The sequence below is a fragment of the Salvelinus namaycush genome, chromosome 26 (genome assembly GCF_016432855.1).
Source record: "Salvelinus namaycush isolate Seneca chromosome 26, SaNama_1.0, whole genome shotgun sequence".
NCBI lineage: Eukaryota > Metazoa > Chordata > Actinopteri > Salmoniformes > Salmonidae > Salvelinus > Salvelinus namaycush.
The window spans coordinates 5,284,377-5,301,015 of NC_052332.1; positions in this window are offsets into that span (position 1 = coordinate 5,284,377).

Consider the following 16,639-nt stretch of genomic DNA (forward strand, 5'->3'; position numbering starts at 1 on the left):
TGGCCTAAGCGACAAGGTCAGTAGTTCTCTGTTGTCTACAGAAAGAGAGTCTCTAATGACGTAGTTGTTGCACCAGCCCCCATTGATGTAACACACGCCCCTTCCTAGTGATTTCCCCGTGGTTTGCTGATCCCTATCTGTTCTTACTGAACATCCAAAACCCTGAAGTGAGATTGTTGTCCACAGAATCTTTAAGCCAGGTCTCGGTAAAGCATGGCAGGCAGCTGTCTGTATTCATATAGACATTTTACACATGACTGGAGTTTGGTGAATTGCTTTGGTAATGAGTGCATGTTTGCTTTCAAGATTGTAGGTAGAGGTCCACGTACAATGCACTTATTAATGAAGCCGGTGACTGCTTTGGTAAACTCCTCAATGCCATCGGGTGAATTCGGAAACATCTTCCAGTCTGTGCTAGCGAAACAATCCTGTAGCTTTGCATCCGCTTCCGTATTGAGCGCGTCACTGGTACTTCTTATTTGAGTTTTTGCTTGTAAGCAGTAATCAGGAGGATAAAGTTATGGCCAGATTTTCCAAATAGAGGGCGAGGGAGAGCTTTGTATGCATTTCTGTGTGGAGTAAAGGTGATCTAGAGGTTTGTCTCCTAGTTGCACAGGTGACATGCTGGTAGAAATTAGGCCAAATGGATTTCAGTTTCTCTGCATTAAAATCACCGGCCACTCGGAGCGCCGCCTCTGGATGAGCATTTTCTGGTTTCCTTATGGCCCCATACAGCTCAATGAGTGCGGTCTTAGTGCCAGCATCTGCTTATGGTGGCAAATAGACAGCTACAAAAAATATGGATGAAAACTTTCTTGGTTAACAATATGGTCTACAGTTTATCATGAGGTATTCTAACTCGGGCGAGCAGAAACTCGAGACGTTCTTAATATTAGAAATCGCACACCAGCTTTTGTTAACAAAGAGCTGCCCTTCGATCCTGCCGATACACAGAAAAAACAGCTAGATGTATTTTATCCATGTATTTGTTCAGCCACGACTCCAGGAAGCATAGGATATTAGTTCTTCAAGTCCCGTTAGTCCCGATAGTCTTGAACGGAGCTTGTTCAGTTTGTTCTCCAGTGATTGTACGTTCGCCAATAGAACAGAGGGTAGAGGCCAGTGGAGGACGCTAAGGACGTCTCATAATAATAGCTGGAACTGCAGGAACAGAGCAAATGGAATGGCATCAAACACATGGAAACCATGTGTTTGATGTAACATGATACCGTTGCACAAATTCCGCTCCAGCTATTACCATGAGCCGTAAGGTTTCACCAACCTCCTGTGGTAGAGGCGGTTTACTTACTCACCGACGTAGTTTCGTCAGGATGCCCGCATGTCGACCTCAATACCTCTTATTTTCCAGAGTCTCTGGGATTAGGGCTTGGTCCGGGGTGAGCAGTATGTCCTGCACCGATGACTCGCCGAAATAGAAATCTTCATGGAAAAGGGGATTAGAGATTGCTGTTCTAATGTCCAGAAGTTTTTTCGGTCATAGGAAACGATGCCGGAAACATTATGTACAAAACCAAATGAAGATCAAAGCAAAAATAAATACAAAATAGAAGAATTGGTAAGGAGACCATAAAACGGCAGCTATCTATTGCAGCACCCTTCTGCTCTCTATACTTGTTTACTTGTACATCAAGCTGCTACAGAGAAAAGAGATGCTCCTTCTCCTATGAGCCATTCCGGCTTGTACAAGCCAAGGCTCATGCAAGGCTACTTAACCGCACATACCCAAAATGGTAAGGGCTACAACAGTTTATACAGTAATGCTAATTCTCTGTGCCCAATAATAATACCTGTGAAATGTGTTGCCAACAACAAGGACACTCTGGTGAAGTCCGTCTAAATATGGTGGAGTCCTTGTCTAATATAATATAACTTTATTGATCCCCAAGAGGGCATTAAGATGGACTTACTTTTGAAGTACTTCTGTATTTGCTAAATGACTACTAGCCAACACTCTGAAACTCTATTTGAGCAAACTGACAAGCATGGCTCTCTAAAAACCAATGGGACTCTATACTCTTTTTGAAGTTTAAAGCACAGTCCAAATCTCATTGCAGACTTGTTATACTTCTCACAATCTTTTTCTAGTTTTCATTTTCAGACATAACCTACATTAGGTGTCTCGATTTTGTCCGTGAACAGAACATTGATATATTAAAAAAATGTATCAAACTCAAGTCTAAATTCATGTTGATTTGCAAGTCCATCAAAGGCATACATTCATTCACAAACTCACTGACTCAACAAGTGAGCTTCCATAAAGATTTTTTAACATGTTTATTTTGAAGCCCCACTGTTGTCCTCCATCAGAAATGACAAGCTCACACAGCATTTAAATGGTTTACACAAAAGCCCAGTAACACAACATAACATAGTACAGCCTTTGACATCCTCTTAACTCATTATGTATTAGGTTTACTACGCAGAAGAAATATGGTCTTATCTGCCTGTCTGTAACAGTTCAATCTCAGAGAGTGGGTGGACTACTCTTCAACCGATAAGCTGAGGTATGTATTTTTTATGGTGCACACTTCTTGAATGAGACAATCACAACACCGCCATTGCGGCAACACTTCATGACAAATCACAGCCTTGTCCATTTCATAACAATGACAGACAACCTAAAAAAATAAATAGTCGCACACTCATATATATATATATATATAAACTCCCAGTAATTTATTGGGTCGGCAATAACCCAATAAATTACTCAGAGTTTATAGACATAGAGTGTGCGACTCTATTTATGTTTTTATAGCTTACAGTTTATTCGCTATTAGTCAGCACCTCTATACAAAATAATTGTCTCTGGGTGTGCACCAGCTCATGCTTTTTATTTGAATGATAGACAACCTATCATAACATTTCATGACATTTCATGACTTCAACAGACATGACACAGCTCATAATATATTCACACAGCAAACCGTTTCCTGGAGAGCTACCGTCCTGTACGTTTTTGCTCCAACCCTAATTTAGCACACCTGATTCAAAACATTTGCTGGTTGATAAGCTGAATCAGGTTAGCTACAACTGGGGTTGGAGCGAAAACCTACAGCAGGGTAACTCTCCAGGAACAGATCCATAATTCCCTGTCAACAGTGTCAGTGGCCGAATACCCATACTAGTGTACTACTGTTCATACTTAAACTGCATACTGTACTCATCGTCGCATACGTACCGTTTAGTAAAAGGTATGCAGTATGCCTCGGCCGCAACGCAGTCGCAGATCCTGACTGGCTGAGTAGGTGGGGCGGGGCTGAGTGCGAGTGGATTTTTCCAAATTCAACAAATTTATTTCCAATTAGATTAATTTCTCGAAACTCGGATTAGAATAGGAATGGTGTTATCGTCCTACTCAGGCAGGTTATATGCAGACTATCACATTCAACCTATACTGTAGCCCATATAGCCCGTCTATCCTATTTAAAAAGGACTGAAGACAGAAACAGGTAATTTGGTTCCATTTCAACATATTTATTAGTGAAACCAAAGTGCTGTACTGAACAGAAATATAAACGCAACATGTAAAGTGTTGGTCCCATGTTTCATGAGCTGAAATAAAAGATCACAGAAATGTTCCATACGCACAAAAAGCTTATTTCTCTCAAGTTTTGTGCACAAATTTGTTTACATCCCTTTTAGGGAGCATTTCTCCTTTACAGGTAAAGAAGCTGATAAAACAGTGTGATCATTATACAGGTGCACCTTGTGCTGGTTTTAATTATTACGTTTTGAGGGAGCGTGGAAATGGCATGCTGACTGCAGGAATATCTACCATAGCTGTTGACAGAGAATTGAATGTTAATTTCTCTACAATAAACTGCCTCCAATGTTGTTTTAGAGAATTTGGCAGTACGAACAACTGGCCTTACAACCGCAGACCACGTTTAAACACGCCAGCCCAGGACCTCCAGATCCGGCTTCTTCTCCTGTGGGATCGTCTGAGACCAGCCACCCGGACAGCTGATGAAACTGAGGAGTATTTCTGTCTGTAATTTAAAAAAAATTCTGTGTGAAAAATGTATTCTGATTGGCTGGGCCTTGCTCCAGCGTTGGGTGGGCCTTGCTCCCAAGTGGGTGGGCCTATGCCCTCCCAGGCCCATCCATGGCTGTGCCCTTGCCCAGTTATGTGAAATTCATGGATTAGGGCCAAATGAATTTATTTCAATTGACTGATTTTCTCATGAACTGTAACTCAGTAAAATCATTGAAGTTGTTGCATGTTGCGTTTATATTTTTCTCAGTATATATAAATTAAATAATTAAAAAGGTAGCCTAGCCTACAGAACTAAAACAATCCATATGTTCAAATCAAAACGCCTGATTAACATGGCATCAATAACCAGCCACACCCCGGCTCCCAGGTGCCGACACATTCAGAAATCAAAAGATGGTTAAGTATTTAGTTTAAACGCTCTGACAAAGGCCAAGAGAACAACAAACACTTTTCAATGAGAGAACAAATCCACTATGGGTATTTTAGTTTTTTTACTGTTTTCAAAGATGTAGCCTACAATGCAATACTTGTGATACTTTTACGGAGAACAAAAACCACTGCAGAAGCTTCACTAATCATAATCATCCCAATTAAAGGAGTAAGTAGCATAAAAGTAACCACATGTAACATATGGATTTGCATTAGTATACACATCAATAGTCCCAATGCAAAGTTAAACCTCATGTTTCTATTTTTTGAGTTGTTACATAAAACCGATCAGAATTCCGAAGAATGCTCTAGTCATGTTGGAAAATGTTTTTCCGGGAAGTGATGTAATATAAAGGACCCAGCAAGCCAGTCTATTTCCTATAAGTCCAACAGAAATGACTTGAAATGAATCCAAATCTTTGTGATGACTATTGTTTTCAATTACATTTTCAGCCAACTTGCAAGCTGTCACGTTCCTGACCTGTTTTCTGTTAATTTTGTATGTGTTTAGTTGGTCAGGGCGTGAGTTGGGGTGGGCATTCTATGTTTTCTGTTTCTATGTTTAGGTCAGGTGTAATTAGCCTTATATGGTTCTCAATCAGGGACAGGTGTTTGACGTTTCCTCTGATTGAGAACCATATAAAGGTAGGCTGTTCACACTGTTTGTTTGTGGGTGATTGTCTCCTGTGTCCGTATATGTTACCACACGGGACTGTATCGTTTGTTTGTAGTCTGTTCCTGTTCGTGAGTTCTTCGTGTATTTATGTAAGTTCCATGTTCAGGTCTGTCTACGTCATTTTGTAGTTTGTTGAAGTGTTTTCGGTTTTCGTTTTTACTTTAATAAACTTCATTATGTCAAATTATCACGCTGCGCTTTGGTCCAATCCCTACTCCTCCTCTTCTTCCGAAGAGGAGGACAATCTTTACAGAATCACCCACCAACCATGGAGCAAGCAGCGTGAGAGGAACCAGCAGCAGCGGCCAAAGAACTAGGACTCGTGGACTTGGGAGGAAATATTGGACGGAAAGGGACCCTGGGCTCAACCAGGAGAATATCGCCGCCCCAAAGCTGAGCTGGAGGCAGCGAAAGCAGAGAGGCGGCGTTTCGAGGAGCTAGCTCGGAAGCAGGAGAAGGATCTGGGCTACACTACGTGGGAGGAGATCGACAGGTGGGCGATCAACCCAGGGCGAGTGCCGGAGCCCGCCTGGGATTCTCTGGCGCAGTGCGAGGAGGGATACCGGCGAATGGAGGCAGCACGACGACGCGGTAGGAAGCCTGTGAGTAAACCCCAAAAATTTCTTGGGGGGGGGGGGGCTAAGAGGGAGAGTGGCGAAGTCAGGTAGGAGACCTGCGCCTACTCCCTGTACTTACCGTGGAGAGCGAGAGTACGGGCAGACACCGTGTTACGCAGTAGAGCGCATGGTGTCTCCTGTACGTGTGCATAGCCCGGTGCGGTACATACCAGCTCCTCGTATCTGCCGGGCCAGATTGAGCATTGAGCCAAGTGCCATGAAGCCGGCTCTACATATCTGGCCACCAGGCGTCTCCTCGGGCCGGCTTACATGGCACCAGCCTTACGCATGGTGTCCCCGGTTCGCCTACATAGCCCGGTGCGGGTTATTCCACCTCCCCGCACTGGTCGGGCGACGGGGAGCATACAACCAGGTAAGGTTGGGCAGGCTCAGTGCTCAAGGGAGCCAGTACGCCTGCACGGTCCGGTATTTCCGGCGCCACCTCCCCGCTCCAGGCCAGTACCACCAGTGCCTACACCACGCACCAGGCTTCCAGTGCGTCTCCAGAGCCCTGTTCCTCCTCCACGCACTCTCCCTGTGGTGCGTGTCTCCAGCCCAGTGCCTCCAGTCCCGGCACCACGCATCAAGCCTCCTGTGCGTCTCCAGAGCCCTGTACGCACTGTTCCTTCTCCCCGTACTCGCCCTGATGTGCGTGCCCTCAGCCCGGTACCACCAGTGCCGGTACCACGCACCAGGCCTATAGTACGCCTTGAGAGTTCAGTGTGCCCTGTTGTTGTTCCCCGCACTAGCCTGAAGGTGCGTGTCCTTAGCCCGGTACCTCCAGTTCCGGCACCACGCACCAGGCCTACAGTGCGTCTCAGCCGGCCAGAGTCTGCCGTCTGCCCAGCGGCGCCTGAACTGCCCGTCTGCCCAGCGGCGCCTAAACTGCCCGTCTGCCCAACGCCGTCTGAACTGTCCGTCTGCCAAGCGTCGCATGAACTGCCCGTCGGTACTGAGCCTTCAAAGCCATGAGCCTACAGAGCCTTACGCCAGACAGGAGCCGCTAGAGCCTTCCGCCAGACAGGAGCCGCTAGAGCCTTCCGCCAGACAGGAGCAGCCAAAGCCTTCCGCCAGACAGGATCAGCCAGAGCCTTCCGCCAGCCATGACCAGCCAGAGCCGTCATCCAGCCATGACCAGCCAGAGCCGTCATCCAGCCATGACCAGCCAGAGCCGTCATCCAGCCATGACCAGCCAGAGCCGTCATCCAGCCATGACCAGCCAGAGCCGTCATCCAGCCATGACCAGCCAGAGCCGTCATCCAGCCATGACCAGCCAGAGCCGTCATCCAGCCAGGATCCGCCAGAGCCAGCCAGCCAGGATCTGCCAGAGCCAGCCAGCCAGGATCCGCCATCCAATCCGGTGTTGCCCCTCATTCCGGTGTTGCCCCTCATTCCGGTATTGCCCCTTAGTCCGGTGCTGCCCCTTAATCCGGTGGGTTTAATTTGGAGGGTGGTCATTGGGAGGAGGCTACAAAAGCGGGGATTTATTATGGTGGGATGGGGACCACGCCCAGAGCCTGAGTCGCCACCGTTGACAGATGCCCACCCAGACCCTCCCCTAGACTTTTGGTGGTGCGTCCGGAGTTCGCACCTTGAGGGGGGGGTTCTGTCACGTTCCTGACCTGTTTTCTGTTAATTTTGTATGTGTTTAGTTGGTCAGGGCGTGAGTTGGGGTGGGCATTCTATGTTTTCTGTTTCTATGTTTAGGTCAGGTGTAATTAGCCTTATATGGTTCTCAATCAGGGACAGGTGTTTGACGTTTCCTCTGATTGAGAACCATATAAAGGTAGGCTGTTCACACTGTTTGTTTGTGGGTGATTGTCTCCTGTGTCCGTATATGTTACCACACGGGACTGTATCGTTTGTTTGTAGTCTGTTCCTGTTCGTGAGTTCTTCGTGTATTTATGTAAGTTCCATGTTCAGGTCTGTCTACGTCGTTTTGTTATTTTGTAGTTTGTTGAAGTGTTTTCGGTTTTCGTTTTTACTTTAATAAACTTCATTATGTCAAATTATCACGCTGCGCTTTGGTCCAATCCCTACTCCTCCTCTTCTTCCGAAGAGGAGGAGGACAATCATTACACAAGCAAATACTTTATGAATGTATTGTTACTTGCAAATCAACTTGCAAGGTTGCTAACAAACTAGGCTGCTAGCATTAGCCCTACCTGCATGAGTCAGCCAGTTGCTATCAACACCTAGCTTACAGCTAGCTACATTAGTGTAAACCAAAGTGTTGGAAATACATAGTGCCATCTAACCAATTATGAACAAATGTTTGCTATTTGCAGTTCTTATTTATTTTAATTTTATTTTTTATTTAACCTTTTATTTAACCAGGTAGGCCAATTGAGAACAAGTTCTCATTTACAACTGCGACCTGGCAAAGATAAAGCAAAGCAGCGCGACAAAAACAACAGAGTTATCTTAGCCAATAAGCTAGCCAGCCAGCTAACGTTAGCTATTTAGACAACTAGCTATTAGCCTAGCCGGCCTAGCCAACCACCATGGTTATGGTCAGCAAGCAAGAGCCCAACTACTGGAGACCAGCTAAATGCAGATTAAAAGCAAAGAAAGAGCAGACTTACAGATTGATGGCTGGGGCCCATCTGATGGTAAAACTTTTAAAATTGTGCAGGCTGAGTTAGCTACCAAAGCATGGGGAAGGCAGGCACTTCGCCGGGCCGAGGCAGAGTCAGAAAAATCCCAAATAGATCAATTCCAGCACGCTAGCACTAAGCCATGGTGAAAAAAGCCTACTTCACAGAGAAAATGCTGAAAAGTTGACAAAACAAAAAGGAGAACATATGAGATACTACACATATTAGAGAAAGTAGGTATGATTTTCTCTTTTGTTTTTAGGCCACGGCACAAATGCACCAGAGCCTCCCGGGCTAATGGGTTTCCACTAGATAACACAGGCACAATGGCTGTGAAGAGCATGGTGCATAGCAGCACGTGCCTGATCTGCTCCGTGTTTACATCACACTTCCTCTGTATTAGTGGATTGTAACTCATACAGTTGAAATCGGAAGTTTACATACACTAGGTTGGAGTCATTAAAACTCGTTTTTCAACCACTCCACAAATTTTTTGTTAACAAACTATAGTTTTAGCAAGTCAGTTAGGACATCTTTTCCAACAATTGTTTACAGACAGATTATTTCACTTATAATTCACTGTATCACAATTCCAGTGGGTCAGAAGTTTAAATACACTAAGTAGTGCCTTTAAACAGCTTGGAAAATGTCAGAAAATTATGTCATGGCTTTAGAAGCTTCTGATAGGCTATTTGACATTATTTGAGTCAATTGGAGGTGTATCTATGGATGTATTTCAAGGCCTACCATCAAATTCAGTGTCTCTTTGCTTGACATCATGGGGAAAATCAAAAGAAATCAGCCAAGACCTCAGAAAAAAAATTGTAGACCTCCACAAGTCTGGTTCATCCTTGGGAGCAATTTCCAAACGCCTGAAGGTACCACGCTCATCTGTACAAACAATAGTACGCAAGTATAAACACCATGGGACCACGCAGCCGTCATACCGCTCAGGAAGGAGACGTGTTCTGTCTCCTAGAGATGAACGTACTTTGGTGCGAAAAGTACAAATCAATCCCAGAACAACAGCAAAGGACCTTGTGAAGATGCTGGAGGAAACAGGTACAAAAGTATCTATGTCCACAGTAAAACGAATCCTATATCGACATAACCTGAAAGGACGCTCAGCAAGCAAGAAGCCACTGCTCCAAAACCGCCATAAAAAAAACAGACTACGGTTTGCAACTGCACATGGGGACAAAGATTGTAGTATTTGGAGAAATGTCCTCTGGTCTGATGAAACAAAAATAGAACTGTTTGGCCATAATGACCATTGTTATGTTTGGAGGAAAAAGGGGGAGGCTTGCAAGCTGAAGAACACCATCCCAACCGTGAAGCATGGGGGTGGGAGCATCGTGTTGTGGGGGTGCTTTGCTGTAGGAGGGACTGGTGCACTTCACAAAATAGATGGCATTATGAGGTAGGAAAATTATATGGATATATTGAAACAACATCTCAAGACATCAGTCAGGAAGTTAAAGCTTGGTCGCAAATGGGTCTTACTCGGATTAAATTTAAATGTTTAAATGTATTTGGCTAAGGTGTATGTAAACTTCCGACTTCAACTGTACTATAAAACATATTTTTGCATACTGAGATTGCGTTGTTTCCCACTATTCGTTGATTTCGGTAGCACATCCCCATATCTAATTGATCAGCTGTTGTCAAAGCCAAAGTGAGTATGACATGCAGGCATTTCAGGTATACTACATTTTTTAAATGTCACATAAATATCACTATTAAACTTGATTTTTATGCATACTCAAAGGCCTACTATTTAAGACTCAAGTATGGGTATTTAGACACGTGTGTCAGTTGTCATAAATGTGATGTTCTGCTACTCTGTTAAGACATAGTGTTGCGTGGGAACTGGAAACCATGACAGGCTGTGAAATATGTGAAATATTAGACTACCACTTATTTTCCAACAGGATAAAGATTTTCAAAGAGTAAAACATGCATGAATACAGTTACAACATTCAACCACCACTGTATTGATGCGACAGATTCATTAGCCTCCAAATTAAGTAGGATGTCACTCATGAAGTAACATTGTCCTTGTAAACAAGACTAAACTAGAGTCAGAGGAATAATTATTCCGTTTTTGCAGAAGAGCACACAATATTTGGCACAGAAAAAGTGCCATAAAATGCAGGCAAAAGACACACGTTGTTGAAAATAATATTCACAATAACCTTTAAAATACAACAAAAACAAAAGACAACAGAAAATAAGATCCTTCACTGTATCCAATAAGGGATTTGGTTGGTTGCCGGTTGGTTGGTTACGTTCCCTTTACACCCAGTCCTCCTGTCTGTTTAAAGGCCCAGTGCAGACAAAAACATGATTTTTCTGATTTGTATATATATTTCCACACTATGTGGTTGGAATAATACTATGAAGTTGTGAAAATAATGATAATGCCTTTTTAGTTTATGAGCTGATTGAAAAGGCCGCCTGAAATGTCAGCCTGTTTTGATGAGATGCAGCTTTGGCCTACCTGGTGACTTCACCAGGTTTTCAGTTTTCTCCTCCCCACTCAGACCATTCCCCGCCGGTCATAGCAAAATTCTCGCTTGAGAAATTGCGCTTTGTAAGAAGGTATTTTTGTTTCTTTTTTGACCATTTTATTTGAAAACAATCACAGTAATGTTCCTTCAGAAAGTATTCACACCCATTGACTTTGTTGTGTCACAACCTGAACAAAAATGGATTACATTTATTTTTTTCTCTCCCATCACAATACCCAATACAAAGTGAGAACATGTTTTTAGAAATGTGTGCAAATGTTTTGAAAATGAAATACAAACAAATCGAATTTACATACGTAAGTACTCACACCCCTGAGTCAATACATGTTAAAATCACCGTTGGCATCGATTACAGCTGTAAGTCTTTCTGGGTAAGTCTATAAGACAGGGATAGGCAACCCTGGTCCTGGAGTGCCGTAGGTACTGTACATCATGTTTTTGATTTAACCGACCTGGAAGACCAGGTGTTTTGAATTTAGGCAATCACCGAAATGATCAATTAATTCAGTTTCTCAGTGTGCTGCCTAGTTGGGACACCCCTGCTCTAATAGCTTTGCACACCTGGATTATACAAAATATGCACATTATTCTTTTTTAAATCTTCAAGCTCTTTCATGTTGGTTGTTGATCATTGCTAGACAGCCATTTTCAAGATTGCCATAGACTGTAACTAGACCGCTCAGGAACATTCAACTCCAGTGTATATTTGGCCTTGTGTTTTAGGTTATTGTCCTGCTGAAAGGTGTATTTGTCGCCCAGTGTCTGTTGGAAAGCAGAATGAACCAAGTTTTCCTCTAGGATTTTGCCTATGCTTAGCTCTTTTCCATTTATTTTTATCCCCCCCAAAAAATCCCTAGTCTTTGCCGATGACAAGCATACCCATAACATGATGCAGCCACCACCATTCTTGAAAATATGAAGAGTGGTACTCAGTGATGTGTTGTGGTGTATTTGCCCCTGACATAATGCTTTGTATTCAGGACAAAAAGTTAATTTCTTTCAAAACGTTTTTGCAGTTTAACTTTATTTAGTACCTCATTGCAAAAAGGATGCATGTTTTGGAAAATGTTTATTCTGTACACGCTTCCGTCTTTTCACTATGTCATTTAGGTTAGCATTATATAGTAACTACAATGTTGTTGATCTATACTCAGTTTTCTCCTATCACAGCCATTAAACTCTGTAACTGTTTTAAAGTCACAATTGGCCTCATGGTGAAATCCCTGAGCAGCAACTGGTTAGGGAGGATGCCTGTATCTTTGTAGTGACTGCATGTATTGACACACCATCCAAAGTGTAATTAATAACCTCACCATGCTCAAAGGGAGATCCCATGTCTGCTTTTTTATTTTTACCCATCTACCAATAGGTGCCCTTCTTTGCGAGGCATTGGACAACCTCCCTGGTCTTTGTGGTTTAATCTGTGTTTGAAATTCACTGCTCGACTGAGGGACCTTACAGATAATTGTATGTCTGGGGTACAGAGCTGAGGTAGTCATTACAAAATCATGTTAATCACTGTTATTGCAACTTATCCATGCAACTTATTATGTGACTTGTTAAAGCACATTTTTACTTGCCATAACAAAGGGGTTGACTACTTATTGACTCAAGACATATCATCTTTTCATTTTGTATTAATTTGTAAACATTTCTAAAAACATAATTCCACTTTGACATTATGGGGTATTGTGTGTAGGCCACTGACACAAAATCTGAATTTAATACATTTGAATTCAGGCTGTAACACAACAAAATGTGGAAAAAGTCAAGGGGTGTGAATACTTTCTGCAGGCATTGTAATTGTTACCCGGACATGATTTGATATTGAGATAAAAACGGCTGTATTGGACCTTTAAGTGTGCAGTAGCAGGAGGCATCACCCAGCCCAGCGTGATCTCTTGCCATGTTCTGATCTAGTGTCAGTCCCAAGGCAATTGAATAGACTCATCCTCAGCTCTGAGTGACATCCCATTTGACTGGAAGAAAGACTGTCATATTGTAATTACACCCCCGGCCAGCATTAAGAAGCCTCCAGCATCCTCTCACTCCCATTTTTGGCTTAGTACTCTATTGTCCATCTGTAAGGCTGAACCCACGCATATCATCTGTGACATTCAATACTCCTTTAGTGTGAGATGTTCTCCTTAAATGTCACCCGTCAGTAGGGTTGCAAAGCTACCAGTAATTTACTAAAGTTACTGGAATCTTCTGTAATTTTGGTAATTAAAGGTAATCTATGGCAATCTATGGTAACTTTGATCATTTCTACTTGAATAACTTCCTATTATTAATTTCCTATATCTGTGTCCATAGTGTACATTCATTTCTAGTGGATAGACCATATGGTTCAAGAGAAAATAACCTAATTCATGAAAAAGGCATCTAATCAACAATTACATTTTTCTATTAGCAAAACATTTACAACAAAGGCATATTGACATAGTAAAAAAAGATAAAGGATATTTAATGCTGAAACCCTCATATTAAACACCAATATTGTTCACTAAGTTGATGGTTTATACAGATTTGTCATTTGATTAAAATCAAAATTAAATTACATGTATTTTATGTGATAAGGCCACACAGAGAGACAGAGATAATTACAGATTCCTGTGATAATCTGATATATCCAAAAAGGCCACTAGATGTCACCTGATAAAATTCCAAAATAAACCTTTAAGTTAACAAAATTCTGATAATTTACGGCTCAACCTTGAACGTTTCCAGTAATATACCCTCACTTTGCAACCCTACCTGTAAGTCATGACCCTAAATAGCCATGTGGAAATGGGTGTCGACGTGCACGGTTAAATGAAGGACGAGTGCACCTTCCTTTGTGACACTAAGTGTCTCATAGGTCATATATAATCTGCGAAAGGAAGAGAAAGTTGAAGAACAAGATGTCCTAGACATGGTTTTGAAAGATTATATCTTTGGTATGCAAGCAAATGGAATGCAATAATTGAGACCTCTTAAGGAAAAACACATGGATTTCATGTATGATTTTATGTGAATGTCACAATCGTCTTTAGGTGAAAGAGAGGACCAAGGCGCAGCGTGATATAAATACATCTTCTTTTATTTTGAAGATGAAACGAACACTAAATACAAACTAGACAAAACAACAAACGACCGTGAAGCTAAAAAACGAAAGTGCAGACACAAGCTACTAACGTCAAACATAGACAATTACCCACGAAATACCCAATGAATATGGCTGCCTAAATATGGCAACAGCTGCCTCTAATTGAGAACCAATCTAGGCAGCCATAGACATACAAACACCTATACTAGACACTGCCCCCATAAACATACAAAAAGACCCCTAGACAATACAAAAACACATACATCCCCCATGTCACACCCTGACCTAACTAAAATAATAAAGAAAACAAAGATAACTAAGGCCAGGGCGTGACAGTACCCCCCCCCCCCCCCTCCAAGGTGCGGACTCCGGCCGCAAAACCTGACACAGAAGGGGAGGGTCCGGGTGGGCCTTCTTACGGCGGCGGCTCGGGTGCGGGACGTGGACCCCACTCCACCATAGTCAAAACCCGCTTTGGTGGCGCCTCTGGAGCGGCGACCCTTTCAGCGAGTCCCGGACTGAAGACCATCCTAGAGGGCGCCACTGGATGGAGGGGCAGCTCCGGACTGAGGGGTAGCTCCGGACTGAGGGGCAGCTCCGGACTGAGGGGCAGCTCCGGACTGAGGGGCAGCTCCGGACTGAAGGGCAGCTCATGACTGGCGGGCGGCTCTGGCAGCTCCTGACTGGCGGGCGGCTCCTGGCTGACTGACGGCTCTGGCAGATCCTGGCTGGCGGGCGGCTCTGGGAGATCCTGGCTGGCGGGCGGCTCTGGCTGCTCCTGACTGGCGGGCGGCTCTGGCTGCTCCTGACTGGCGGGCGGCTCTGGCTGCTCCTGACTGGCGGGCGGCTCTGGCTGCTCCTGACTGGCGGGCGGCTCTGGCTGCTCCTGACTGGCGGGCAACTCTGGCTGCTCCTGACTGGCGGGCAACTCTGGCTGCTCCTGACTGGCGGGCGGCTCTGGCTGCTCCTGACTGGCGGGCGGCTCTGGCTGCTCCTGACTGGCGGGCGGCTCTGGCTGCTCCTGACTGACGGACGGCTCTGACGGCTCGGAACAGACGGGCGGCTCTGACGGCTCGGGACAGACGGACGGCTCTGACGGCTCGGGACAGACGGACGGCTCTGACGGCTCGGGACAGACGGACGGCTCTGACGGCTCGGGACAGACGGACGGCTCAGATGGCGCTGGGTAGGCAGGCAGCTCAGATGGCGCTGGGCAGGCAGGCAGCTCAGATGGCGCTGGGCAGGCAGGCAGCTCAGATGGCTCTGGGCAGGCAGGCAGCTCAGATAGCGCTGGGCAGACGGCAGACTCTGGCCGGCTGAGGCGCACAGTAGGCCTGGTGCGTGGTGCCGGAACTGGAGGTACCGGGCTAAGGACACGCACCTCAAGGCTAGTGCGGGGAGCAGCAACAGGGCGCACAGGACTCTGGAGACGCACAGGAGGCTTGGTGCGTGGTGCCGGAACTGGTGGTACTGGGCTGGAGACACGCACCACAGGGCGAGTGCGTGGAGGAGGAACAGGGCTCTGGAGACGCACTGGAAGCCTGGTGCGTGGTGTAGGCACTGGTGGGTAATTCTGTCACGATCGTCTTTAGGTGAAAGAGAGGACCAAGGCGCAGCGTGATATAAATACATCTTCTTTTATTTTGAAGATGAAACGAACACGAACACTAAATACAAACTAGACAAAACAACAAACGACCGTGAAGCTAACAAACGAAAGTGCAGACACAAGCTACTAACGTCAAACATAGACAATTACCCACGAAATACCCAATGAATATGGCTGCCTAAATATGGCTCTCAATCAGAGACAATGAACAACAGCTGCCTCTAATTGAGAACCAATCTAGGCAGCCATAGACATACAAACACCTATACTAGACACTGCCCCCATAAACATACAAAAAACCCTAGACAATACAAAAACACATACATCCCCCATGTCACACCCTGACCTAACTAAAATAATAAAGAAAACAAAGATAACTAAGGCCAGGGCGTGACAGTGAAATTAATGTGATAACATGGGGACGCAAAATTTTAACGTGTAATAACATGAAACTACACGTGACATCATGTGAGCCCTTTTTTTTTTTATATACATTTGCAAACATTTCTAAAAACCTGTTTTTGCTTTGTCATTATGGGGTAGAGTGTAGATTGATAAGGATTTTTTTTTAAATACATTTTAGAATAAGGCTGTAACATAACAAAATGTGGAAAAAGTCAAATGGTCTGAATACTTTCCGAATGCACTGTACTAAAGATTGGCTATACATATATTGCACTTGCACTAAAGTATATACAACAACTTGAAGATGTTATGTCTATAAAATCAAATCAAACTTTATTTGTCACATGTGCCCGAATACAACAAGTGTACACCTTACCATGAAATGCTTACTTACAGGCCCTTAACGTGCAGTTGCAGTATGCTGCTGTATTCTAATTTCAATTTGGGTAAAAAATCTGGTACTTTGACCACACTTGGGATTCTGCCTTAAAACCTTTTCTCAATAGGGGGTGCTGTTTTCACTTTGTAAAAATTTCATTCCCAAATTAAACTGCCTCGTACTCAATTCTTGCTCGTACAATATGCATATTATTATTACTATTGGATAGAAAACACTCTCTAGTTTCTAAAACCGTTTGAATTATATCTGTGAGTAAAACAGAACTCAAG